Raw genomic sequence first — 27960 nt, 5'->3', positions numbered from 1 at the left:
TAATAAAACTTTATTTACAAAACAGAAAGCAGGCCAGGTTTTATCCTGCCAACTCCTGATCTGCAGTAAGTCCTCTTACAAATGTTGTTTGCCTTCCTTTCTTCACCAGAGTCCTCAGCCGCAAAGCTTGACTGAGTGTTTGAAGTTGCTGAAACACATAAAGAAGTGGGAATCTGGGGGTTAAAACTGGGAAGTAATTCTTAATCTGTTTCCTCTTGCCTAAAGCAGTGATGCAACACATAGAAAATATGAAACAGAAGCTAGGAATTACGTGTATGGAAACCAACTTCCTTCTGGAAGTTTAAGTCTTTCTTCTGTTAATCCATCTTTCCTGCTAGAATGGAACTTCTCACCCTAATTCCCGGAGTTCCATTACAGTACCTCTTTTAAGAAGCCTCAGTGCATCTTCACTTTCCATTCCCTGAACTACCGCAACACTGGTCTCAGAGCTTAATGAAGTGGCAAAAATCCAAGTTTAAGGTCTGGGGCTGCTACATGGCTCCGAGTAAAGAACTGAAGAAGTTTGCTGGGCCGAGTGCTGGCGCAGCTTGCCTGAGGCCTGGGGGTCTGTCCAGCTAGCATCACACTGAAAGCGCCACAGTGAGGCATAACCCAGCACCAGGTAGACATTGGCAGGAGGACCAGAAGCCCAAGTCATCCTCATTCAGACTAGAAGAAATGAGATTTTTTTTTTTTTTTAACAAAAAGAAAAGAAGGAAGATCAAGCCTGGAGTCTGGAGCTCCAGTTAATCCATCTTCAAAATGGGTTTAGAATCTTTTGTTTTACTCGCTTTTATAAGGTAGTTTGAAAACATGTGGATTGGTCTTGCCAGTTGATACATGAGTCCTGCCCTCTGTCTGATGTTCCACCATTTTTTCTCCTTATGTCTAACATTGAGCCCCCCAAAAGCTCTAAACCTCTCTGCCATTGTTTCCTAGGACCTTGGTGAAAGGATCCTAGTTGACCTGGTCATGGGATGCATTAATCTGGCATGTTATTATTAATTTCCTAGACTGTAGCATCCCCGACCTGTGACTCCTGCAGGACTGTCCTGTGGTGTGTTCCCCGGATGCTGGAGAATATCTAATATCATATACCAGCTATGTTCCCCATGAGTATTAATATGTTGCCCTGGTAGGGTTCAAGAGACAGGAAAGATCACATGCGACTATCCTGAGCTGTTCTAGTCATCGGTGACAGGAGCCGGTGTATGGAATGGCCACTGAAGGGACCAAGAGGAGGCAACACGGATGCAGAGAACTCCTCCACCCCAGCTCTCAGCCCTCTTCCGAGCATCGGGCCTGGTGGTCTACTGGGTTGTGTGGCTTACGTTGAGTCCTTACAGAGCACAAACAGCTGCCCCGCTGGTCATGTCCTATTTCCATCAGTTAGATGCCTGGTGAGCCCGTATGGAGACGGACTGGTCTCACCCTGTGGTGATGGTACTAGGGATGTGGGCAAACCCAGAGGCTACCAAGTGGTGACCCACACTCTGGACATTTCTGGAGCTTGGCTGCAGAAAGAAAGGCAACTCCCACCAACCCTGGGTTATGGATAGAAATGTGTTTCTGTTTTGGTCCCAGGTGTGGGATGTGGAACTGATTCGGATGGTCCACAATAGCAGACTATTTGCCTCACGCCGGCTCTGGGAGGAGCTCTTTGTCAGCTGCGGATAGTTTAAATCTGAGGACTTTGGAGAGAGAATAACTGCAAGAGCCCAGAGAGTGAAGTGGAAAAGAACAATGCTGTTCCTGCTTGCTGTTGTGAAACAAGAAGATCTCCTGAAACAAGGATTGGACTGGCTGCAAGGAACCCGACAACCCTGACCGGTAGGAAGCAGCTAAGAAAGAGAACTGTGACACCTCTCTCACTAACCCTTTCTCCTACCTGGTGCTGGGGTGCTGGAAGGGATTGGAGTGGAACTGGAAGAAAAAGATTAAAAAAAACATAATTAAAATATATTTTTTAAAGTATGCCTACAACCCTGCCCGGGCTCAGAGCACCCATGTGAGTTAGACAGTGATCAGCTCGCAGATCTTATGGGAAGGGTGCAGAGAGAGGCAGTGATGGAAAAGGACAGGCTGTGGCGGGTAGGCCCGGCCACAGATCTGCTGAACACGAGTGCAGGCCCTCCAATTGCCGTGTCAGGCCCTGTTGCTGTCAGTGGCCTGGAGATCACTCTCACCAGTGGAGAGGGTTTCCGATTGCTTTTACGAAGTACACCCCACTTCTATTTAAAAATAGCAATGATCCTGAGTGGGTCAGAAAAATCAATGGATCCATGTAAACCTCAAACAAAAAGCAAGTAAAAGCACAAAAGTTTAGGAAAATAACATAGAAAGCTATTCTCCCTACCCAATTAAATGCCAGTGCTATGAGGTCAGGGCTTCAAAGGAGGAAGCATGAGGAGGGTCTCCACAAGTGAACAAAGTATGGAATTCAAAGGCATTGGGGGTAGGGAGTGGGGGGGGAAGCTTGGCTAACAACAAAAGATTCGGGTCAAAGGGCTCCTGGGGGCTGGGAACTGTCCTTCTGCCTGAATGTGGTGGACACTGAAGACCCAGTAAGAAAGAACAAATGATGCTGCAGAAACCTTTAAGTCACTGAGGCATTATGGGAAGTTCAGCTTAGGTAAGGGGCCAGATTTAATGAATGAACCCCACCGTGCACCATCCCTATACAAACATTCCTTCTGAAGACAGTACCTGCATGCTATCTTTATCCCGAATGCTCCCTTTGAGGGTGATTTGGTTTGGAACTGAATCCAGGCCCTGACCCATGCTTCCCAAGCACTCCACCACTGGGCTGTGTCCCCAGTCCTTGGATATAGTGAGGTTCACCAGGCATCAGGACTTCTAAGCAAGTGCCTGTTTCTGGGTTTTTATCCATTTTTGTTTGAATCGTCTCCCCCCACTCCTGCTCCTCCCCCTCTCCCCTTCTCTCCTCTTCCTTACTCCCTCCCTTCCCTTCCTGCTTCTCCCTCCTCTTCCCTTCCCTGCTCTTTCTCCTTCCCCTCTTTGTTCTCCCTCCCCTTTCCCCCCTGCTTCTCCCTCTTCTGCTTCTCCCTCCCCTCACCTCTTGCTCCTCCCTCCCCTCTCCTCCCTGGACAATTCATGTATTATGAATCTCTACCCCCTACTTTATAGTCTTTTCTCATAGTTTTTGTCTTTTCAAACAATTACATTTTGATGTCTATTGTGTCATTTTTTCAAACTATATCAGGTGATGGATCTGGTTTGTTTGTTTATTGTTTTAATTTCCATAGTTGTAGACTAGTAACATGGAATAAGATAATAAAGAAAATTAAATGTAAAAACTAAAAGCAACAGAAAGCACTAAATTTTCACAGAAATCATGAGTCTTTTCCACTGACTTTTCTTGAAGTGAAGCACCTGTGTGCCCCAGACACACTTGCATACTCAACAGATGCTCAAGAGTCTAGAATGTAGAGGATCAAAATATCACACAGGCCTGGAATGGGAAAAGGAGCTGAAAGAAGAGAAAGCGGCTGGCAGCCGCCGTGAAGAACGCAGTAAGGACAACAAGTCCTCCGGCAGCAGAATCCCACTGCGGGGTACATTCCACCCAGCGCATTTCCGGCCATAGGAGATGGTCCAGACCTCGTGCCAGGAGTGAACACAGAACATTGTGATCTTCTGCATTTACATGGCATTATCCAGAATGCTCTTGGACCTTTTTTTCATTTCGTTTTCTTTTTCTTTTCTTTCTTTTTAGAATTCTGCTAACGTCAGAGCTCGGATACAAAGCAAATTAAGTTTAGATATGCCAAGATTATTGATTCTACTTGCTAATGGGATTCTTCATTGACGGTTTGGGTTTATAACATCATGGTCAGGTGGCTTCTGAAGCATTCTCTGAACTGCTAAGCTCTATGGGAGATAACCCAGAATGACCCATTTCTCCTTTAAAAGTCATAGCACACATTAACTTTTGTTGAGCTGGTTAATGAATGAGTCACCTTTCTGGGCCAGCTTTCCCATAATCAAAGGCGGAGGTAGAGAGTGGGTAGGAAAAGGGTGGGTTACATCTTCACATATAGGAACTACCTGTTCACTTGTCCTATCTCCTTTTCATCAGTCTCTGGGCAGATAAGGCATGAAGTCAACGTTGTAGAAGGCAGATAATCCTTCCTGGCTCCTTACAGGCTGCCACCCTTCCAGATTCTAGTCAACAGAGTCAAAGAAATCTCAGCATCACAGATACTGAGACTGTGTGACTATCTGCCTGAATGCTGAATGTGTGGGAGAGGGTATGTGTTGAGCATGTCTATTGCATATGTGTATCTGTTGAGTACATCAGTGCTGAGTATGGGTAATGTGTGTGCAGTGGGTAGGTGGGTAGAGTTAGGGGTTGTGTTTTGAATGTGCATTGAGTGTCTGGGTATGAGTGTGTAAGTCACTAAATGTGGAGTGTGTGTATATGTGTGCAATGCCTATGTGGACATGTGGAAAGTGTGTCTACAAATCTGCCCATGCTAGAAATATGTGTGGCAAACACACCAAAGTATTAAAACACTCACTGTAGGTCCCACATGTTTCTGGAATCCAAGGGCTGCCTCTAGAAACTGGTTTCCTTGGTTTGCAGTTCAGCACAAACAAGGTGAAGACTGGGTATTATTTGACTGAAAGACTTTTGTCTTTACTAATTGGTGAAAGTGGAGGCCATCATAGCTGCTCCAGTGACTGATACCTTCTCAGCGTTTCTTCGCTGTTGCACAAAGCCCAGCCCCTTCCAAGGCAAAAATAAACCTCTTAGGGTCTGTCAACATGACAGCGGATAAAGGCCCTTGCCACCAAGCCTGAGTTCAATCCTTGGGATCTACATGGCAGAGGGAGTGAACCAGCTCCCTCACAAACTGCCCTCTGCTCACCACACATGAGTCATGGCTTGCATGCCACCCCACCTCTACACAGAGATAAGTACATAACTAAATGTAATAAAGTTGCTAATTTCTTAAATTCTGTGTGTGTGTGTGTGTGTGTGTGTCTGTCTGTCTGTCTGTCTGTCTGTCTCTCTCCATGTCTCTGTATGCTGTGTGTGTGTTAAGATGCCCACAGAAGCTGGAATCAGGCATCAAATCCCTTGGAGCTAGAGTTATGGGCTGCTGGGAGCTAAAGTTGGGTGTTCTGCAAGAGTAGCACATATTTATCCAGAGTCTCTAGACCATAAATTTAGCAACTTTTGTTCTGGTTCTGTGAGACAGGCTCTTAAACAACCAATTAAAAAAAAATAAATGAGAATAAATGAGTGGCCCAGTGTACTGTAGCTGACGTGTGATCTCTTCCTGTCAAAACATGGCCCTATGCCATGGTTCCCTAAGCCAGTAGTCATCAGAGCCTCTTGGGGAGATTTCTAAAATAGAGAACTCTATGCAACACCTAGGAAACCAGATATTCCTTAAAACACAAGAGCTTGTCAGCACAAGCTCCTGTGACTGTCATGCCAGCCAGACGTGGGGACCACTGGCGTCAGGTGTGCCAATTCTGTCAGAATGTGTATTTTCTGTGGTGTTTGTCCAGGTGGCCTGTGAAGATGCCCAGGATATGCCTCATTCAAGTCTGAGGCTGGCTATTCATCAATGGCATATGCGTCTGTCTCTAGCCTATGCTGAACTGAACCCCAATCTTCTTCTTTCTGGTTTGGTTTGGTTATTATCATTGTTATTGAAGTGGTAGCCCTGGGTGAACTATAGCTTGCTATGTAGATCAGGCTACCCTGGAAATCACAGAGATCCACCTGCCTCTGCCTCTTCTGATCCTTCTACTAAACAAAGAAATGATGTAAAAGGGTAAAAATAGACATGAAATAGTCATAAAATTGGCACCTTCTGGGGAAACCTCGCATATCACCTTAAGAAGAAAGCTTTTCAGATTGGTCAGAGAACAGCAGTAGCCTCTGACCCTGGAGCAGGGGACCAGCCTCCCCTGAAATGAATACAGCCTGTTTGACTGCTTGCTGAGAGGTCCTTAAGCAGTGTGCTGCTGGAGTGCAGGGCCATTTCCCACAATCAGACTTATAGCCAGCTGAAAACCCATGGGCACCAAGGAAAGAAACGACAAAGGCAGAAAAGCTGGGCAGTGGGAAGCCCAGGCCTAGCCTCCCTGTTGTCCCCATCCAGCCTCCGGGACCTTAAGGAACCAGCTCTTAAGAGCATCACTTTCCCCTGTTTCTCAAACCCAGAAATAGCACAATGGAGCTCAGTTCCATTTGTGTCCTTCCTGGGGAGAAGGGAGCAGAGAGTTCAGGACTCCTTGCAATTTGAATCTCAGGAATGCAGAAGAAACAGCCTGCCTGCTGCCTTGGAGCTGAGCCTCTCTACTGAAATTTGACTCATCCTTAGTGGTTTATTGTGTTTTCTGCTCCTCTTCCTTGTGACACATAGGAGTAGGTGAGTAATGCTCTCTGGGAGAGAAAAATAGATCCTCAAATGCCTTCCATTATGCTGAAGGCCTTGTCACCGGCTGTGGTGGCAGGGGGTGTGGTGACCATCCATTAGCACAAGCAGACTCAAAACCCCTGATTCCCTCTGCTGAGGCTATTTGTGATTCTAAGAGCCCAAAGCAAGGGCAGGAGGCTGATAAGCACACAGAAGGCTAAAGGGGCCTGCTGGAAGTCTTGGGGAGGCAGAATGGCCAAGAGTCCTCAGCTGTAGGAGCTCCCAAAGGCCCACTGAAGGGGCACAGTTAGATCTACTTTCTGTTGTCTTGCCTGGCCTGGCCCCTTCTCATAGCTGTAAGGACTGCCTCTTCCACCCAATAGCCAATATTTATTAAGTTCCTGCTATATGCCAGGCACTGGGTGGAACATTTCTTGTGTAGTTATGTCCATGTCACAACAACATGGACATAGAACCTTATGAGAATATTTGCTTGGTTAAATTCTGGTGTTTGAGCAATGAGCAAGTGAAACAAAATGTTGCTGCTTCATTTGCTTTGCTCTATAGACCATCAAAGTTTCATCCCAGACACCACACTCCTGACAGATGGATGGGCCCAGGCTTCCTCAAAGCATTTTTGTGACCATCAACAAGGAGGAAAAGAGGTCGAAGTCACTGTTAGCAAGGTGACATAGTGTAGACAATAAATGACTGTCCTGTGCACACACAAACACACTCCCACACACCCCAGGAAACTTGGGGTTTGGGTCTGCGGAGATGATTCAGTAGGTATAGTGTTTGCTGTTAGCATGAGGACATTAGTTTGCATCCTGGCTTCCACATAAAGTCTGAGCACTCAGCAACTCCAGTGCTGTGGGGTGGGGAGGACACAGACAAGGCACATCCTTGGGGAAGCCAGCAAGCACTCCAGCCAAAACAGCAAAGCTCCAGGTTTAATGAAAGCTCCTGTATCAAAAAAATAACGGGAAAAGTTACTGAAAAAGCCATTCCAGGGCTGGAGAGATGGCTCCATGGTTAAGAGTACTGCCTTCTCTTCCAACGGACCCAGGTTCAATTCCCAGCACCCACATGGCAGCTTACAACTGTCTGTGACTGTAGTTCTGACACCTTCATACCAATGCACAAAGAATAAAATTACATAAATTACAAAAAAAGCCATTTCATATAAAATGGCTTTTTATATAAAATGTCCACATTTCATATAAAATGTCCACATCTACCAACAGGTGAATGTACTTCCCTTACACATACACAGAAACTTGTTTTTATTTTGATGTTTTGTTTGTAAAACAGGCTCTGAGTTCGAGGCCAGTCTGGTCTACAGAGTGAGTTCCAGGGCAGCCAGGGCTACACAGAGAGACCCCGGCTCAACCCTCCCCCTCCAACAAACAACAACAACAGTCTGTAGGCCAGGCTGCCCTCCAACTCCTTAAGGAGCCAAGGATGATCTCCAACTTGTGACCCTCTGCCTCCATCTCTCAAAAGCTGGGATTGCAGGCACTGTGTACCCTTGCTTGACCTGTGAGTGCTGGAGACTGAATCCAGGGCTTCAACACTGCCAGGCAAGCAATGTACCAGCTGAGCTACATGCTAGCCTTTCCACAGAAACAAAAAACTAAACAAGCTCCCGAAAGCCTCCGTCTTCTCCCAGACAGCTAAAAATATACTCTAAATTCTTTTATACCAGAAATACCTTTTCGCCTTCTGGACCTGACCTTCTCAGCTGGAGCCATGCTGGGAGAAGAAATAAATGTTTGTCTCAATGACACTTTCTTATTCGGCTGATTGGTTTTTTTTTTCTCCAGAATAACAACAATGTTTGAACGTCTAAGCACCTAATTATCACTATCTTTTTGGATTCCCTGTCATTAACCTCACAGCTGCCTTGTTGGTGACATGTGGGGCCACAGTGATGTCAGCTCTGGAGAGGAGGAACAGGAAAGAGGCTTGGACCCTGTAAGTCTCAGCAAGGCTTCAGCAGCGCACGGGAGAGGCCGCTGTGAAACAGACAGGTCCTTTCCCGCTACAGGACCTTTTCAGGCTGGAGATGCTACATAACCTATCTAGGATCACACAGCTAGCGCAGGAAATGAAGCTCAGGACTCTGGTTCCTTGATAATGCTGTTTGCAGCTGAAGCACACACATAGAAAAGTGTACACCTCCAAGGTGTATGGGAAGGAAATTAACTGTCCATGAGCATCCAGGACCCTCCAGCCAGGTCAAGGGACAGTGCATCTGCAGAACCCCACAAGGCCTCTGGCCCTCTCCTCCTCCCTTCCATGACAGCTTCTCCTAGGTAACCACTGTCCTGGGACCACAGGGTGGTTTGGCCTGGTGATCTGCTTTCCAGAAACAGCTACTTCATCTGTTCCACTGCTACTGGAATCTAAAAGATGAACTTTGGGCTAGTGAGATGGCTCATCAGGTAAAAAGAGCCCACTGTCCAGACTGACAACCTAAGTTTGATCTCCAGGACCCACACAGTAGAAAGAGAAAAACTCAGTTATCCTCTGACCTCTACCTGTACACCACAGCACGAGGACACACACGCTCAATTAAAGTGTAAAAAAAATTAAAAACAAACTTTATGTTTCATGAAACATCATAGTGGGCACTAACATTGCTTGCTGAGGTGGGCGGGGCATGAAGAGGGCATGGTGGACTGGGGGCACGGCTCAGGAGTATAGCATTTTTCTACCATGTACGAAAATCCAACCTTTAGCACCTCAATACAAAATAAGCCCGTAAATAAAGTCACACAAAAGGGTCCTCAGAAAAAGCCTCATGCCTGCTAAGGAGCAAGGAGAAAGGAAAGGGGAAGGCTCTCTTTCCAGGAAGACAGAGATGCTTTGGAATAGACAGAGGTGACTGCACTGGCCGAACAAGTACGGGACACAATGGACTATATACTTTCAAATGATTAATTCTGTCTTTTGTAAATTTCACTTCAATTTAAAGAAAACCTCGTCACTTAAGACTTGTGACTCGTTGTCTGTAAATTTAAACTAAAACAAACAAACAAAAACCCTGCCAGTGGTGGTGACACACACCTTTAATCCAGTAGTCAGGAGGCAGAGGCAGAGGCAGGGCGATCTCTGTGAGTTTGAAGCCAGCCTGGTCTACAAAGCTACTTCTAGGACAGCCAGGGCTACACAGAGAATATATCCAACTCTTGGGAAATGATGTGTTTTCTCTGCCAGGCCCACCAGAGCATCCCAGATTCTGTGGACTTCCCACCGCCTGGCCAGGAAGCCTTGTGAGACCCATGGGGTCCTTCCTCTGGCTCTTTTCTTGCACGTGGTTGTCCTCCTCAGCCCTCCATCAAGCAGTACCCTATCAGGGGTGTCTCATCAAAGCTCATGCTTAGGTCTCCGTCCACATCTTGGCAACAGGTGAGCAGTAGTCCCTGTAGGCAATAACTCTCTTGTTCTGGAAACATGTGTCTAGGCTTCTGTGACACCATATTGGTCTGATTTTTTTTTCTTCTTCATGGGCCCCTCCTCATTCTTCTTTTTCTCCTGGGCAGTGCTTGGGCTGTTGGTACTGTATCCCCTCTGTCCTTTAACTGGATGACCTCATTCCTTCCCTCTCTATCTATATGACTTACAAGTAAGTATCTCTAGACTAAACATCACTCCTGAACTCCAGGCCTGCTCTGTCTTATGGCCATTTGTCACCTCTGCTTGATGTCTCACACAGCTGAGACAGATAATAAGAATTCCTTCCTACTCTAGAGAGGGCCTCCTCATTTTTGTAAATGACACTAGCATTCATTTAACTGCTCAGGCTAAAAATGAGTCATGCTTGCATCATCTTTTCCCCCACACCTCACTTCTAACCCATAGCACCTCTGACTGCTTCTGCCTCCAGTGTGCCCCAAATACTCTGCTTTCCCTGCATCTATTTCCACTGTTCCAACCCTGGTTCACCATGTCTTATCTTTTCTCCCAAGTGCTCTCCTACCCCACTCCTCTTATCTCAGTATGATCTCACGCTTCAGCCAGACTCATGCTTCCAAAGGAAAACCAGGTCTTAGCAACACTGGGAGTGCTCCATTCATTCAGAATGAAGTCCCAACTCACAAGGCTTAGGCCACACCTTGGCACATCCCTCTAGTTTCTCTCCTTGTCTCCTCACTCACAGTGTTGTGCCCAGAGTGACTTCTCCATGTTCCTAGTTCAGGCTGGTCTTGCTCCTGCTTTGGAGTCTTTCTTCTGCTTGGGGTAGCTGCCCTAGTCTTTGAACAGCTGCCTCTTATCATATGGCTTCCTCAGCTCAAACTCACCTCCCGAGAGTAAAACCTCCCTGCTTTGACAAGTGTCTCCTGTTCAACCCTTTTTAAAAATTATTTGTAAAGATTCATTTATTTTTATTCTATGTATATGACTGTTCAGACTGGATATATTTCTCTGTACAATGTGTATGCCCCTGGAGGCCAAAAGAGAGCATCAGATCTCCTGGAACTAGAGTTACAGATGGTTGTGAGCTGACACATGAGTGCTAGGAATTGAACCCAGGTCCTCTGGAAGAGCAGCAAGTGCTTAACCACTGAACCATCTCTTCAGCCCCTCCTAGTCAGTCTTGATAGTTGTCTTCAGATCTGAATCATCCTATTCGTTTACAGCTGGTGGTAATATTGCTGTTAATGACAGTCTCCTCCTGCTGAAGCATAAGTTCCTTAAGGGCAAGGACCCTCCCTTGGCAGTGCTCAGGCCAGCACCTTGTTGCAGAAAGTGCTGTAAAGCTGGACCTCAACAACTGAGAAGATGGAAAACATCTGTGTGGTGTGTCACACAAGGCTTCTCAGACACCTCCTACTCGCGCAGAGGTCGCCTTTATCAGGCTGCTTTCTGTCAGGACCAGGTCAAAGGCCTTCCTCTTGACTTACCCAGTGCCCAGGTTTCACAGTTCTTGAACCTTCCCCAGATTGAAGGCCCTGGCCAGTGCCTAGAACCATTTTTGACCTCTCCTTCCTGCCATGCTCCTTGGAATCTGCTCACTGGTAGGCCTGATCTGCCTTCATTTCATCAGTTCTCTTCCTGGTGACTCTTCTTCATCCCTGCGTGAACCCTTTTCCTAGCTGCTGTTCCCTGAGGTGTTTCAGGCAGAGCTATCCCATCTCTTATGCAAACAATACGTGTTAGAGTGATCTTAAACAAGAGTCCCAAGCAAAGATCTCTCTGAGGAAGATGTCACTCAGTTTAAGGGGACCCTGGACGGTCTTTAAGTAAAGACATCCTCATGCTGACTGCTTTCCCACAGACACAAGTCGTAGGCGTAAGTTGGGCTCCCTCCCTGATCACTTCACACGGACTGAAACATTAACAGTAAATAGGCCATTCGTTTCCTGTGTTCCCAGTATCATTCATTTGTTAAATCAGAGCTGGGTACAGGAGGAGCATAAGCCTGTACTTAAAACATAAATAAAAATAAAACAAAAGAAATGCAACACCTAGGAACCCAGACATTCCTTAGAACAAAGCAAGAACTTGACATCGCAAGCTCCCTGTGACTGTCATGACAGCCAGACATGGGGACCACTGGCCTCAGGTGTGCCAATTCTGTCAAAATGTGTGGTTTTTGTTCATGGGTAGCCTTGGCTACATAGTGAGTTAAAGGCCTACTTGGTCTACACGACTATCTCAAAACACTAAAATAAAACAAAGTAAAAAGAAACAACGATTTCCTTGCTCATTTACACTGTGTCCCCAGCCCTGTCCCACAGTTCCCTGTTCTGTCTGAGGGCTGAGATGTCAGATCAGGGACACAGTAGCTTTTTCTTTGAGCCATCAGCTCAGGGGACAAAGTTTTCTCAAGATCTCAGCTGTCATTTCCTTTTTCTTTAACTACAGAAAGTTACCCGGGTAATCATGTGAATTCCTGGACAGTGAACCCGTGGCCAAGGGTTTCTATTCTAACTTCTCACATTGGAGGAACCTACTTGAATTGCAGAAGCATAAAGCTTGCTTATCTAGAGAAGACGTTGACCTGACCTGCAAGTGAAGTTTTATTCCCACAAGAACACAGAATCCACGAGGACAGGAAATTTGTTTAGTCAGTATTAGACCCTCAGTCCTCAGCATATTGACACATTCAATGACTGAATTCATTCATTCATTCATTCATTCATTCATTCATTCATGTCTTTTCTAACACTGTCAGGTGACAGAACACTGTCAGGTGATACATGAAATAAGAGAGATAAGGGGAAAGGCAGCCAGGAGGATATTTTGGCTACAAGTAACAGAACTAGCTTAATCAACTGGGCATTAATACTAGAACTAGGCATTAACACTTTACAAAAGGCAGCCAGATTTAGACCGCTCAGGCATTTGCTCAACACACACCATTCAGGACTTGGGTTTGCTTGTCTGTTTGGTGCCCGTCTGTATGTTTAACTCATTTGACCCCTCAGTGCTGGAGAGCAGTGGCTCTCCCCTCAGTGGGTAGCCCTAATCACCAGTAGTGGTTCTCCAGAGTGATGAGTCCTTGGGCGTTTGGAGTTGTGAAGAGCCAGTAGGTTCGGCTGCCTAGCCAGCATTGCACACCTCGCTGCCAGCTAAGAGGCACCATCCAGTGAGTGTGCAACTGAGAGCATAGTCCCCGGAAGATCGACAGTAAATGTCAATGAAGAAATGTTGACAGATGTCCGAGGAGTTCACAGGAAAAGCTCCCCACTGGGCAAATATAGAGGAAGGAGCTTGGGAGACAGCGGGGCCTCAGGAGATGAGTAAGCCTTTAGAAGGCGGGGGTGGGGGGGCAGTGTAGCCAGAAGGGCACAGCATGAGCAGGGAGGGAAGAGAGGGAACATTTGTCACATTCGTGTGTCATCTTTGTCAGAGGACAAGCTGATCTCTGGCTCACTGGCATATTAGTTTGTGGGAAAGGGAAGTTTGCTCATTTTGAACCAACAGCTACAGAAATTGAGGTTCATCTCCAGAGCCCCAGGAATCAGCATTCTCTGAGATTCCTCACACTTTGCTAGATTGTTCTCGAAGCTTCCTCTTTGAGCACAGGGGGATTTTAAAAGGCAACACGGGGGCTTTCACACACTCCTGTTTCTAAAATCCTACCCACAGAGTGGAAAAGCCCTGCGAGGTCACCTCTGCACGCTACCCAATTATCTTCTCAGATAAGATGGCGTGGCCATTCTTCCTCAAAGCCAACGAAGATCAACAGTCAGAACCAGAAGTTACGGAAGTGGTTAGGAAGGCTGCTGGGAAGACCCGAGAGGACAAGAAGTTGGTGCATTGGCTGGTGATTGGATTCCATTTTAGGATTCAATCACTGAAGACTCAGAGCAGAGAGTCCTTCAGTGAGGGCACATGCCAAGCACCAGGCAGGGACCAGCTTCGCTGATAACACAGAAAGGGATTCATCTGGCCCTGGCTCAGCCAGCCAGGCTGGACAAATGTCGCCCACTCACTTTGATGGATGACCCCATTCATAGGAATATATGGACAGATATTGATTTTTTGAGCTCCACAAATGCTCACTGTTCTTGGCAACTGGCTTGCTTCCTTGTCTTAGCTTTGTTGATGCTATTGCTGCTGCTGACAAGCTGCAGGTTAGTGAACCATGAAGGAGTCTCCCCGCAACCAAACAAGAGAGGGATTAACAACACACACCCCACGCATGGTGTGGCTGGACTCTAGAGAAGTGGTTCTCAACCTGTGGGTCGCGACCTCGGGGTGTGTGTAAAATGACCCTTTCACAGGGTTTGCCCAAGACTGTCAGAAACACAGATATTTACATTATGATTCATAACAGCAAAATTATAGTTATGAAGTAGCTACAAAAATAATTTTGTGGTTGGGGGGTTACCATAACATGAGGAACTGTATTAAAGGGTTGAAGCATTATGAAGGTTGAGAACCACTGCTCTCGAGAAGTGGTGCTTCTCCCAGATTTCAAGAGCCTTGCTTGTGTTATCTTTGAAGTAAGAACTCTGAGCTAGTCCAAAGAAAACTGCAGAGAGCACTAACGTGACAATTAGCTTCTGACACAAGAAGAAACCATCTCCATGTATTTCACGTTAAGGACCATGTGTATAGCTCTGGAAGAGATGGCTGTCGTCTGGAAGGACCATGAGAAAGAAAGGAAGAAGTCACAGGAATTCCTAGGCACATGTGCAAGGCTCTGCTCTCTAGACTGCCAGCCCAGGTTCTTTTCTCATCTTCCCACCTGGATGTTTTTGTCTGGAACTTAGTGGCTAAGAAACACACAGGCTCCCTACGGGCAGCCAGTTCCAGCTCTGTCCCACTCAGGCATTCATACATTCAACAAACCCCATCCCCTCTATTTGCCATGTTTGGAGAGGACAATGGAACACCAGACACAGCAGGAATGAGGTGTCATGGGGTGTCACAGTCTCACTGAGGAGCAGAGAGGACATACAGTTCCAGGGTGACATATTCAGGGACATTCTCCAAAATGACATGGCTCTTGAGCTGAGTACAAATTAGTCAGAAAAAACAAAGGGGGGGGGGACCAAACCTATCAACATCAAAAATTCCACAGAGGTTGCTCCTTCAGCTCATTCCAAAGCAGTGTGGCTGGGAACACAGGCGGGGCCCAGGGCTGGAAGACACTTCCGTGGCACGTTAAGCTGCTGAAACTTGATTTCCGAAGGGATGGGGGTCAGAAGAACCGCAGAACAAGGTTGAAAAGCGACAGGATCAGAATTGGGGCTTAAAAGAACCATTCTGGCAGGAAGGAGGTGAGAACAGGTGACAAATTAGGAGGCTCCCATGCCACAGATAATAAGGGAGTAAATTTCAGCAGTAGCTGTTGGAGCTGGGTCTGCTGAGGAAAAAAAGAGAGAAGACCAGGGTGTCCCAGGTGTACCTGCTTGGCGGGCACAGGAGGTGGCACCTTTGCTGAGAAAAGACATACAAAGGGGTTGTGGGGTGGCAGGACAATCAATCCCCTTTTCTCCTCTGACAGTACCAAGGATTGGACCTAGGACCTCACATAAGCTAGGCAACAGTTCTACCACCAAGCTACACCCAGCTCCAGCTTCACTTTTGACATGTGCTTAAAGGTCTTTAGCTTCTTTTGCTTTCAATGGTTTCAGCAAAATGTGTCCAAGTAGAGTTTCCAACATGTTTATCTTGCTTAGCATTTAGTAAGATTCTTGAGTCTAATTTTATGTCTTTTACCAAGCTGGGAAATTTTTCAGGCTCTATCATTAATTAAAAAAAATATATATTTTTTCTCCTAATTATGGATTGCAACTAACACGTGTTTAAGATTTTGATACCCAGAGGTCACTGAGGTGCTATTATTTTTCTTTTGGTCAAATTATCTCTTATCTTCAGTTCTGATTATTGATGTGTTTTCAAATATTTATTTATATTTATGTATTTTATGTATATGAGTGTCCACTTTCATCTTCTCCTCCATACCAGAGAGGGTAACTATTTTCTCCTACAGAGTTCATCATTGTTATCTATCTGCATAAAAGCTAAACCAATATGAGCTGACTGTTAACAAACATGTGACTCTAGGTTCTCAGTAAGTACAGATGGTTATGAGCTGTTGTGTGGTTGCTGAGAATTGAACTCAGGACCTCCAGAAGGGCGGTCAGTGCTCTTAACCACTGACCCATCTCTTTAGCCTCCACTATTGTGGTTTCAAATTCACTAACTCTTTCATCTGCCAACCTCAATCTTCTTTGAAGCTCATCAAGTTGATTCCTTTATTTCTAAAATTAGAAGCAAGGACCAAAGAACAGAAATTATAGGCATGAACACTGTTCAACAGAAAGTGGTATAAAATACAAAGGTTAATGTGAAATGAGGCCATGAGCTTGAAGGAGAGCAGGAAGGGGCACATGGGGATGATTGAAGGGAGAAAAGGGAAGAGATGAATATTGCAATTATATTATAATCTCAAATAAAAAATTAAAATGCAAAGAGGAATGGTCAGTTACACATTGCTAAGAAAAGTGAGAATCGCTTTTTCAAGTTTATTTTTGCCTCTAGAATTTCTTTTTATTTTTTCAGTTTTTGATCTTCTGCTAAGATTCCCTTGTTCAGTCATGATGAAAACAGTTTTGTTCCTGTTCTTGAGCAAAGTTACTGCAGTCAGGTTAAGATAACTAATTTCAACGTGTGTATCATCGAAGAGTCAGTCTCCATTGGTTTGCTTTTCTCTTGGATGTATCTGTGTCGCAGGGTTTTTGTGTGTTTTTTTTCTATGACTGTGCAGTGATTTGGGATTGTGATCTCCACTGTATGACTAATATATAGATTACAGTCTCCATTACATTCTTCTGGAAAGCTCCAAATCATTTGTTTAATGAACAGTTAATGTTGGGTCAGCTGATACCCTTCTCTTCGTTACCCCATTTTGGACACGCAGTGGCTTCAGGCTGTGCCTTGCCCTAACAAGCTCTATTTTGTAAGCAGTTTTGGCTTTCACTTCGAGGAAGAAAGCCTCAGTGGACTGCACACTGCACACAGTACCACCATTTAGTCACGCTGACAAATGAGTCATTCCTGGGACCAGAAAAGGAGCCGCCAGATGAACTGATTCACGGGCACACCATGAGAACCTTAAAACCATATGAGTAAACTTACTGGACTTTGCAGACCAAGGAAAGGATGTAACCTCTCACCTGGGCCCCAAAAGGTCACCAAACACTGCAATGGCAGATTCCGCACCAACCCAACACCTGATATACCTGGTGTGTCCATCAAGGACCAAAGACTCCCAGACTGTTTCTAAGCTTTGGCTCAGCTCAGTCCTGTTCAACTCCTGTCCATCCACCTCTTTGCCTCTCTGGACCTCAGCAGCCATTTCTGCTCCAGACCTGCTTTGGCCTTTCCCCCAAGTGTCAACTCACCGTGTCCTGTCTGTTTACTGTTTGATTTCTGTGGACTCTCTTCTCCTCCGAGTTCATCACTGTTATCAGTAGATAACATTTAAAACAATGTGAGGCACTTGGCTGTTATGGGAGTCCAGGTTCTTAATAAATATTGGCAGAATAAATTCACGTACATAGTTAATATTTCTGCTTGACCTGTAGTGGCTACCTGATACTTAATCTAGCCAGAATTAAGCTAAATCTTGGATTGTCTCTCTCCTACTCCCCACTTCCAGCAAACATGCTCTTCCTCAAGTATCTATTTGTCTGTCTGTCTGTCACTCTATCATCTTCCTCGTGTATCTTGATATTTCCATGTGCGCCTAGGCCGTTCAGACTTCACCTATCAGAAACTGGTGATCTGACCTCCCAGCCTTGCACTGGCTGACCTTTCTGTCCAGTCTGGCCTTCACCAGCAGCTACCTGGCTCATAATTCTGACTCAGGTCTTACCTTCGTTCATTTTTTTTTATACTTTCCTGACTATTTGCTATAAAATGAACATAATCTATTATTCCCTTTCCACAAGCTCTCTCTTTACTCTTTCATTTTTCTCTGACACTTATTTGCTAAAAATTACAGATCTGCTTTTAAAACTTCTAGTTTCACCCCTTGTGAAGTGTAAGATCCCTGAAGCATGGCCTTTTCAATGCTGTGCCCCAGTGCTGAGAAAAGAGCAGAGTCTGGAGTAGGTGTTCAGTAATTTTTTTTTTTAATTAAATGAGCATGGAAGCTGCTTGAATTAAGAGTGAAAAAAGCTGGGTTTGGTGGCACACAGTTCTAATGTCAGCACACTTAAGGCCCATCTCTGTGAGTTCTAAGCCACCCTGGTCTATATAGCAAGTTTCAGACCAACTACAGAAACATACACCATGCCTAAGAAAGAGGGGGATGGGAAGAGAGACAGCAGAGACAGACAGATGGACATGGACACAGACACACAAAAACACACACACACACACAGAACACATCTTGGTGAGGGAGGAACAAGGTCTTATAGATGGAAGCCCCACAGTTAAGGTCTAGGAGAGATTAATGTCACAAGAGCCATATCCATATGGAAGATGTAAAAGATTCAGAAGATCACCTCCCCGTGGGTGATCTTACTTACTCTGTGGCCCAGTAAGGCTGGGGGGTGCAGCCTTACTGGGCCACAGAGTAAGACAATGCAGATGGTCCTGATGAGACCTGATAGACTAGGGTCAGATGGAAGGGGAGGAGGACCTCCCTTATCAGTGGACTAGGGGAAGGGCAAGGGATGAGAAGAGGGAGGGAGTATAGGACTGGGAAGGGCTGGGATATAAAGTGAATAAACTGTAATCAATGACAAAAATAATTAAAAAAATAAAAAAGTATGTCAAAGTGTGACATTGAGTATGACATTTATTTTGGTGCTGTGGCAGAAGAAACTAGACCACAGTGGGATATGAAGCAACAGCCAACAGAGATGTAGGGTCAGAGGCTGGAAGGAAGGGCAGGAGGGGAGTCAAGGCTGAAGCCGGGAGAATAGGCTGAGCAGAGGCAAGAGTGGAAGTGATAATCTCAGCTCAACTTTTGGCTCTGAGAGACAAAGAAGGAGAGAAGGCTCAATCTGTTTGCTGCACAGTCAGGGCTGCTCAAGCCTAGGTCCTGTAGGCCATCCCCAGACCAACAGGAACCTTCTGTCCTCCAAATCACAGGCCCTGGAGAAGAGACATGGTCTTCAGGGTAGTACAGATGACATCACTCTCTGGCAAGGGAGCATCTGCTGGAGGGGTGCAGTTCCCTGCAATTTAGGGAAACGATTTATTCCCCCTCCTCCTCCTCCTCCTCCTCCTCCTCCTCTTCCTCCTCTTCTGAGACAGGGTTTCTCTTTGTAGCCCTAGCTGTCTTACAACTTGCTCTGTAGACCAGGCTGGCCTCAAACCCACAGAGGCCTGCCTCCCGAGTGCTGGGATTAAAGGCGTGCACCACCCTGGCCGGGCTATACATACGTGCTGAACCATCACTCCGGTCCTCTTTAACAACTTTTTATTGACATCTTTGGTTGTATGTGTTAATGGAAGTCCAATAAAATCATTAGCTCAGTCTGTTTTTTGCTGCTACCTAACTCAATAATCCAGATTGGTTAGTTTATGAAGGGTAACGATCTGTTAAACTCACAATGCTGGAGGGTGGGAGGTCCAACTTCAAGGTCTGGGTCAGGTCTTCTTGCTGGTGGGATTCTGCAGAACCTTGATGTGACTCTGGACATCACGTGGTGAGAAGGGCCCATCCAATAGTGAGAGCTAAACTGGCTTCTACAATAGACCAAGTGGAGCCGTCACTCATGATGTCATTACTTCCTGAGGATAGAAACCTGCCATCCAAGCACCTGCTGTGACCCACCTGGACCCGGCTCCTTACTGCTTACCACGGGAATGAAAACTCAACATAAGCTTTGGTGGGGGCATCTAAAACATACCAGTCACATTTTTTCCTACATTTTCAAGGATGAATTGGCATAATTTTAGATGGGTGCTGGAGGGGAAGAGTAGCTGCAGAAATTCTTTGCACACTGACCACTCCTTTCTGTGGAAAGCAAGAAGGAGTTCTGAGCTTCCTGTTTCACCCCAGATGCCCACACCTGGGAGCAGACAGGGTCCCTGGTAGTGGGGTGGGAGTAGGGGAAATAAGATAGGATTTCGTATGTGGAATTCCATCTTACAGGAATTTACCGGCAGAGAAATAACAAAAGTCAGCCCTGTTGTGCTGACCTAGAAACTCAGAGGAGAGAGATGGGGGTAGAAATGAGTAATTGTCTATGGACTAGGTCCATCCTGGAAGACAAAAAAGCCTTTCTATAAACCCAAGAATCATGGTCTTGGAGGTGGTAGCAAGGCAGCATTACCGAGGAAACAGGCCTGTTGAGGCTACCATCTCTCTGCTGAAGTGCTTTCCGCTGGGGAGTGGGGGTATCTATGCTGGGACTAAAGGCTCTATCACATGCTGTTCTGAAGCAGACAAGAATGGCAACATGTGTTTCTTTGATTATAAAATAGAGTCTAGGTTGTCTTGGGTGGTAGCCCATGCCTATAATTCTAGCACTCAGGAGACTGAGGGCGAAAAATTCAAGATTAGCTTGGGGTATATAGTGACACTGTCTTAAAATATTATTATATGTTATTTGCAATATTTTATTAAATGTCTTAAGATATTGTTATATTACATATTATATAATAATATTTTAAAGTAACTATATCTAAGAACGATGCACAAAAGAAAAAAATAGCTCTATCAGTAACAACAGCAACAACAAAAGCCATGACATCTGGGCTTATAGACTGACTGCTAAAAGCACTTACTAAATTTTCAACTCATGAGAATATAGGACAATGTGTCATTTTCATATTTTTCTGTTTTATGGGACACAAAGAAGTAAAGTGACTTGACCCTGGTCATTTTACAAGTCACAACAAAAGACAGCAAATGAGCATGGCTTCCTATGAACCCAAGACCACCAGGCACTTACATCACTTCCTGTCTCATGGAGTTTGTCCTGCTGGGTGGCAGGTTAATTGGCCCTACTTCCTTTGACCTATGGAGAAAGTATCAATCTTAGACATATAGTCACTAACACGGAAAAATAAACTAGAGATGTACTGACTAAGTGACTCAAGCTGCTCCTGCAGTCCTCATTTTTCCAGTCCATGTCCTTTCCAGCATACACAGGATTGTAAAACCACTTCAAACTGCTTGCCAAGAGACAAGCTGTAAGTAGGATCAACCAGAGGTTGTCATGAAGATGCCTAAAACATTACCTTTTTCTATCTTACTATAGGTCTGGTATTTTCTAGTGTTAGGGATATCTAAGGCTAATTACAAGGGATCTTTAGAATATTCACTATTGTGAAATATGTTTGCTGCTCCTTCGTGTTCCCAAGAATAGTTCTCATTCCAAGCAGATAGGTTACCGAGTCTCCACTAGTGCCAAGCAAACCTTGCCAGGGGCTGAGGGGAGGCAGTGGGATGACTGCCCCATGCATGAGGCCTACAGGGGCCTGCTTCTAATGCTAGTAACTGAGTGTGCTTGAATAGTGTAAATTCCCCAGGGAGCACAAGTGGGAACTCAAGCATTGAAGCTCGGTACACTGGCTGCCTTGCCCATCTGAATTTCAGGATATTCTTTCAGGCAGAGTGGGAAAAGGCAGGTGAGGTAGAGCATACATCAGAGAAAGGTAGTAAGAGGCAAAGGAGGAGGACAGGTCTGCACATGAAGTATGCTGCTTGTGTGTGTTAAGTCTGCAGTCACATCACTGATGTCCTATGTTCTGGGCTCGTGAGTAGGTGCCTAATGGGTGCAACCATGTCTAGAACTGATGTTTCCAGAAGGCCAATCTGACAGACAAACGTGGGGGATACAGTCAGGATTCCCATTCTTACGTTACAGCATCAGGACAGGCATGAAGCGCTGATGGCCTACTGTGCAGAAAAGGAGAAGGAATGCATGCAAGAGACTTTTAGGGCTCACTAGAGTTGTGGGGACAATCTCTCTAGCTGAAACTGAAAAATCAGTAAAAAGTATCAGTGATAACAAGATAAAAGGTAAGCTAAAGCCAGACGAAAGTTTAAAAATCTCTTAAATAAATGGTACATTTATTACTTGTAAAGATGCTATTTGGGGGAAATGTTTACTGCTCCTCACCCCTTCTAAAACATAAAACTCACTCTCATGACTTTTGGTGTTCTGGAATAATCAATCACCAGTCGTAGACTGGACGAGATGGTACATGTCTTTAATCCCAGCATTCAGGAGGCAGAGGCAGGAGAATCTCTGGAGTTTGAAGCCAGCTTGGTCTACATAGTGAGTTCCAGGCCAGCCAGGGCTACACATTAAGGCCCCACCTCAAGAGAACAAAACAAAGCAAAAATGGTAATCACTAATTATGTTTAAAAATAAGAAAATTCTTCAACGGAGAAAATGCTTCATCTTCACAGCTAAGGTGCTTCTGCATAAGCAAGCTCTTCTACAGTCTGCCACTGACCAGAGACTGTGGTGAAGCAAAGAGCATCGTCTGCAGGAAGCGCACAGCCATGCCCCCTCAACTGTAACTCAAGGGAAAGATGGCGAGAGGGGTGTCTTTCACAGTTTCTTTTTTAATTATATGAATGAGGGTATATGCACGTGAGTGCCAGTGCCTGAGCAGGCGGGCCATAAAGGGTGTCAGGGAGTTACAGAAGGTTTCTAGTTGCCTGACATGGATGCAGGGGAACTCAACTCAGGTCCTGTCCAAGAGCGATATGGCTCTTGACTGCTGGGCCATCTCTCCAGCTCAAGCTTTCACTGTTTCTAATGTGGATAGCTTCTGTGACAAAACTTACATCAGAGACATCAAACCCAGGAATGGCCTTCTTGCTTCCTGTGGTGCATACCCTTATCTTCTGCCCAAACCCTCCTTCAGAGTCAGGACCTTCACAGGATTAGGGTGGGTGGTGGCTAGCCATAGGGCTCCCAGAGCAACTACTCCCTGTCTCCCGAGCTCACTCTCCAGTGACCTTAGACATATGAGTGAAAAGCCCACCAGGACCACAGAGAGCCTCTCAGGAGCAGCAGTTACAACAGGTAAGAATGTACGTGAAAGCATCTCCTAAGTGTATGAGGGTCTAAGTGAGCCACATGTTCACAGCACAAAGCTGTCAACCAGAAGTGGTGTCTGAAAGGTTTAACGAAATAACTCGCAAAATGTGTTGAAGGATCACAGCGCATTCAACAGTGGCGAGCTGAGTGCCGAGTTCGCAGTCACGCACCATTTAGTTGCTCGTTTTTGGTTAGCACTAGCCATGCTAGCTATAGTTAGTATGCTTCTTTATTTTCCCTTCCTCCATCTTCCCAAAACTTCCCTTTGGCAATGTTGCTACACCAGGGCTCCATCGCTGTTTTGTTAAAAAAACAAACAACAACAAAACAATCAGGTATCAGATAAGGCCTGGATCCTGACTGCCATCTAGTGGAATATTAAAATATTAACATATCTAGTAATTGTTTTATTTACGGTAAAATATATGGCCACATCAAATTATGGGCTACTGGTCTTGAAAGGGTGGAACTCTGAAGCTCATTTTGCTTTTTTGTAAAACTAGGAGTTGCTATGGTATTGTGAGATTGCTTAGTTCAGTGGTTCTCAACTTTCCTAATGCTGGGACCCTTTAATACAGTTCCTCATGTTGTGGTGAGCCCCAACCTATAATTATTTTTGTTGCTCTTCCATAACTGTAATTTTGCTACTGTTATGAATCATAATGTAAATGTCTGATATGCAGGATATCTGGTATGTGACCTACAGTCTGCTGGCTTAGTGGGTAAATCATTTGTCATGGACAAGGACCAGAACTCCAATCCCTGGAACCCCTGCAAAAACTGGGCAGGGCAGCAAATCTGCACTCCTAATGCTTCTCTAGCAACAGTGGAGACCAAGACAGGAAGATCTCTGCAAGTTAATGAACCAGCCAGGAAACCTGGTGCTTACAGCCGTGAATAAAAACTGTCTCAAGGGGGAAGGTGAGGCCCTCCTCTGGTCTCCACATGTGTGCTGTGCTGTATGGGTATCACCCCTTATGCAGGGACAGATGGACACACACAATCACAAACAAAAGCACTATACACACATGAAAAAAAAAAGTCAAATGGCTCCCTTTTCTCTTTCTATGTGTGGGAGCATATACCCACTGTCACCTGTGCTTTATTGGAGCAATAATCCTTTAAAAAAAAAGTTGTTCTGTTATACATTGTGCAGTAAAATGAAGGGAAGTATCTTTCTCTTCCCTCTTTGCTCTAAGAGAAGGAGGCTATAAGCTTCCTGTATATGGACATGGGAAATGCCCACTGGCAAAGAGAATACTCCCAGGAGCTATGATACAGAGAAATACAGTAACTCACCTTTTTTAAAAAAAATGTGCATTGGTGTTTTGCTTGTATGTCTGTGGTGAGAGTATTAGATCTCCTGGAACTGGAGTTAAAGATAGTTGTGAGCTGCTATGTGGTTGCTGGGAATTGAACCTGGGTCCTCTACAGGAGCAGCTAAAGTTCTTAACTGGAGGGTGAGCCTTGTCTTCAGCGCCTGTAACTCCACTTTCAAAGACATCTTAAAGAGTTGGAGACGTGGCTCAACAGTTAGGAGCACTGATTGCTCTTCCACAGTACTGGGGTTTGATTCCCAGCACCCACAAGATGGCCACATAACTCTAGTCCCAGGAGATCCATCATCTCTGGCATCTCTGAGCACGGCACACATGTGGTATAGACACATGTAGGCAGAACACCTGTGTACATAAAATAAAAAATTAAGGCTAAAAAGAAAGTCAAAGACCATCTTAAGTAACTCCCTCCACCAAGTATTCATACTTTTCTTCCTAGCCTTCAAAGAGCTTCTGGTGACCATTGCCTTCACTGGCACATCTATCCTGCCACCTTTTCTGCTGTCTTTGACTGTGAGGACCACATATACACTTGTAATCTCACTTTCTGTCTGTTGTAAAAGGAACTTTTATTCTCCTGAGGTGATTGTTGTCTTGAAGGCTCACTGCCTCCGTATGCTAACCTAGGCCTAGTCCTGGAAGCTTCTAGCTTCAGTCTAACTTAGGCCTAGAATGTTTTCAGCCTCTGAGACTTACTGCTGAGTAAGCTCACCCTTTCTTGTTCTTACTGAGCTCTGGGATGGCTAGTTCAATGTAGTTGTTCTGTGTCAAACTCCTCTCCCAGCTGACTGATTCAATCTGGCTTTTCTGTTGGCCTCTGAATTACTCTGTTTAACTTCCAGCTAAATCAAGCAATCTGCTCTAATCTCCTGGTTCTTTCTCATTCTCTGGCTCATTCAGTCTTCACCTGAGTTCTCTCTCTGCAACCCGTCTCTATTACTGTCTTGGTAAACCTGCCTCCTCTCTCCCTTTGCATTGTCCCTCAAGTAGCTTTCCTGTCCTCTCTCATGAGAGTTGGGTGTATCCTATTCTGTCAAATCTTCTCCGATTTTCATGTTTTCTGCCACTCAATTAGACATCACTTTCAAACACAGATGTTTCCTTTTGCAAACTAACTTTACCTTCACTGCTTAGGATTAAAGGCTTGTGCCACCATGCCTGGACCTAAGCTTTTCTTTCACTGAAAATTACTCTATACCAGGCTGGCGCTGAACTCAGATTTGCTTGCCTGTCTCCTGAATTAAAGGCGTGTTTATATTCCAGCTGAATCACACAGACCTAAAAGATCTTTGGCTGTGATCTCTTGCCAGCCAGATCACACAAACCTAGAAGGCCTTTGGATGTGATCTCTACCAAGTAATTGCCCACTTTCCCCTCCATTCTTCCTCCATCATTACCAATACACACAAACACACACACAGGAAATCATTCAAAATTTATTCTAGCCAGGCTATGAATACTTTCCCCCATATTTTCATTTTGAAAATTATCAAATATATAAAAAAGTTGAGAGGTCAGTCCCATGAACTGTTACATAGTCTCCATTTAATTAATTATCTGTAAGCAGTCTGCTTTTTAATTTCATGTGAATACTCACATGAAATATATATGAGCATATATTTGTATGTTCAATATATGAATAGTGTATAATTTTTGTTTAAGGGAGTCTCATGTTGCCTTAAACATGAGCCTTAGTTCAAAGGCTAACTTTGAACTCACCACATACCTGAGGCTAGCCTCAATTTCCTTATCATCATAACTTGACCAAGTTATAGGTGTGTGCCGCCACACCCAGCTATATAATATAGTACTTTGACCATACCGTTTGAAGGTATCTTAAATACCTAAGCATGGACCTTTCCCCTAAGTAACTGTAATCCTAGCACCATCTAATATTGTCTATGTGTGTGTGTTGGGAAAGTGCTAGGACCTTGCATTTGCCAGTACACACACCACCTGTGTGTTAACATCAACAGCCTAGCCTATTCACAATTTATTATCATTATTATTATGGTTTTTCGAGACAGGGTTTCTCTGTGTAGCTTTTACTCTCCTGGAACTCACTCTGTAGACTAGGCTAATTTCGAACTCACGGAGATCTGCCTACCTCTGATAGGTATAACAGGATAAAAGGCACACCATCACTGCCTGGCTTGTCCACAACTTTTACAGCCATAGTTTTAAAAATCAAGATCCAATCAAAATTTACACAGCACATTATTATTTTTCTTTTCGTTTAGTTGTTTAGAGAGGCTCCTGTTATGTAGCCCTGGCAGGCCTGGAACACACCAGTCCTAGCAGTCTTCAAATTTAAGTTGGTTCTCCTACCTCTGGTGTACTAAGATTACACACATGCACCACCACACCCATCTTTTTCCCCCCGTTTTTCAAGACAGGTTTTTCTTGTGTAGCCTTGGCTGTCCTGGACTCACTTTGTAGAGCAGGATGCCTCCCTGAGTGCTGGGGTCACAGGTGTGGGCCACCACTCTCCACTACCAGGCCCATCTTTTCAGCTCCTGATCTACAACAGTCCTCACTACCTTTAACATTACTTCTTTTTTTGTTGCTGAGATGAAAGATCATGACCAAGGCAACTTAAAGATTTTATTTTGGCTGTGGTCCTGGAGTGTGAGTCCATAATGTCAGGGCAGAGGCGACAGGCTGGCATGGTGGCTTGAGCGGTTGTTGAGAGCTGGCATCATAGTCCGCAAGCACAAAGCAGGAAGCTCAAACTAGAAATGACATGTGAGTCTTTAAACTCTCAAAACCTGCCCCAGTGGCATACTTCTCCAGCCAGAGAGTTCCTCTAAACCTCTTCAAACAGCACTGGGGAACAAGAGTTCAAAAGTCCAAGGCGATAGGAGATATTTCTCATTAAAACTACATTACTCTTTTGAATAATTGAAATCAAAAGAGCATCCTACCTTCTGCACCTGCGGTTCTTTGCTCTTGGCCATTTACATCTTTCTTTATGCGTGCATTTCTTTTAAACTGGAAGGCTTGATTATATTCCGTTACAGGTGTCAGTCATTCAGGCTGACATTCACTAAGAGCTGCATAAAGTACGGCTGTCTCACAATTAGTGACGCGGAAGCCGATAATTAGGTGAATGCCAACTTTTCATTGTAATTATTTATTCCCTGTGGAATACGATACTTCATACTTGTGTGAACATCCTAACTCTGGAAACAATCGCCCTTCCTCTACTTCCTTTCACCACAAGACTTCTAGCTTCTATGGGTAATGTGTAAGCACCCCAAATGGTCACTTTATCACTCCATCTACCTTTACTGGCTACATTTATTTTCTACACAACAAAACTTCCCTTCTCTCGACTTCCAAGGTCTCGCTATGGAGCCTTGGCTGGTGTGGAACTTGCTATTCAGGCCAGACTGGCCTCAGATTCAGATCCAACAGCCTCTGCCTCCCCGGTGCCGGGGCGGCGTGAGCTTTCTCGCTCAGCCCATTCTCCATCTTTCTCATTACTGCTGACACGAAAGACTCGCGAGTTTACGCCCAGGGAACGTAAGGACAACGCCCACAACAGAGGGTCACTGGCCGCTCCCACCACACAGCGGAACTGACGTAAGAGGAACCCGCACGTTACCCCTGGCGCAGCCCAAACAGGTCACTTCCTGCCTATTAGACCACACCCACCCCCGCCTTCGGAGTGCGCAAACGCTGGCAGCTTAGAGGACGCCGCGAATCACGTGACCCAAGCGCCATTTCGCGAGAGTA

The 27960-nt window shown here is 45.2% G+C and overlaps 1 long non-coding RNA gene across 2 annotated transcripts; it reads right to left on the bottom strand.

Annotated features, from left to right (window-relative positions):
- LOC132656432 (uncharacterized) lies at positions 1 to 27871 on the bottom strand. Of its 2 annotated transcripts, none has more exons than XR_009594178.1 (3): positions 27147 to 27871; positions 19432 to 19568; positions 1 to 148 (listed from the first exon to the last, which is right to left on the bottom strand). It is a non-coding gene; the product is annotated as an uncharacterized LOC132656432 (long non-coding RNA). The 2 variants fall into 2 exon arrangements; XR_009594177.1 differs by lacking the exon at positions 27147 to 27871 and adding an exon at positions 20780 to 20928.
- Positions 27872 to 27960: the final 89 nt, after the last annotated feature.

This window comes from Meriones unguiculatus, chromosome 1, assembly GCF_030254825.1.
Source record: "Meriones unguiculatus strain TT.TT164.6M chromosome 1, Bangor_MerUng_6.1, whole genome shotgun sequence".
NCBI classification, from domain to species: Eukaryota; Metazoa; Chordata; class Mammalia; order Rodentia; family Muridae; genus Meriones; species Meriones unguiculatus.
This window is presented reverse-complemented; position numbering and strand designations above follow the sequence as displayed.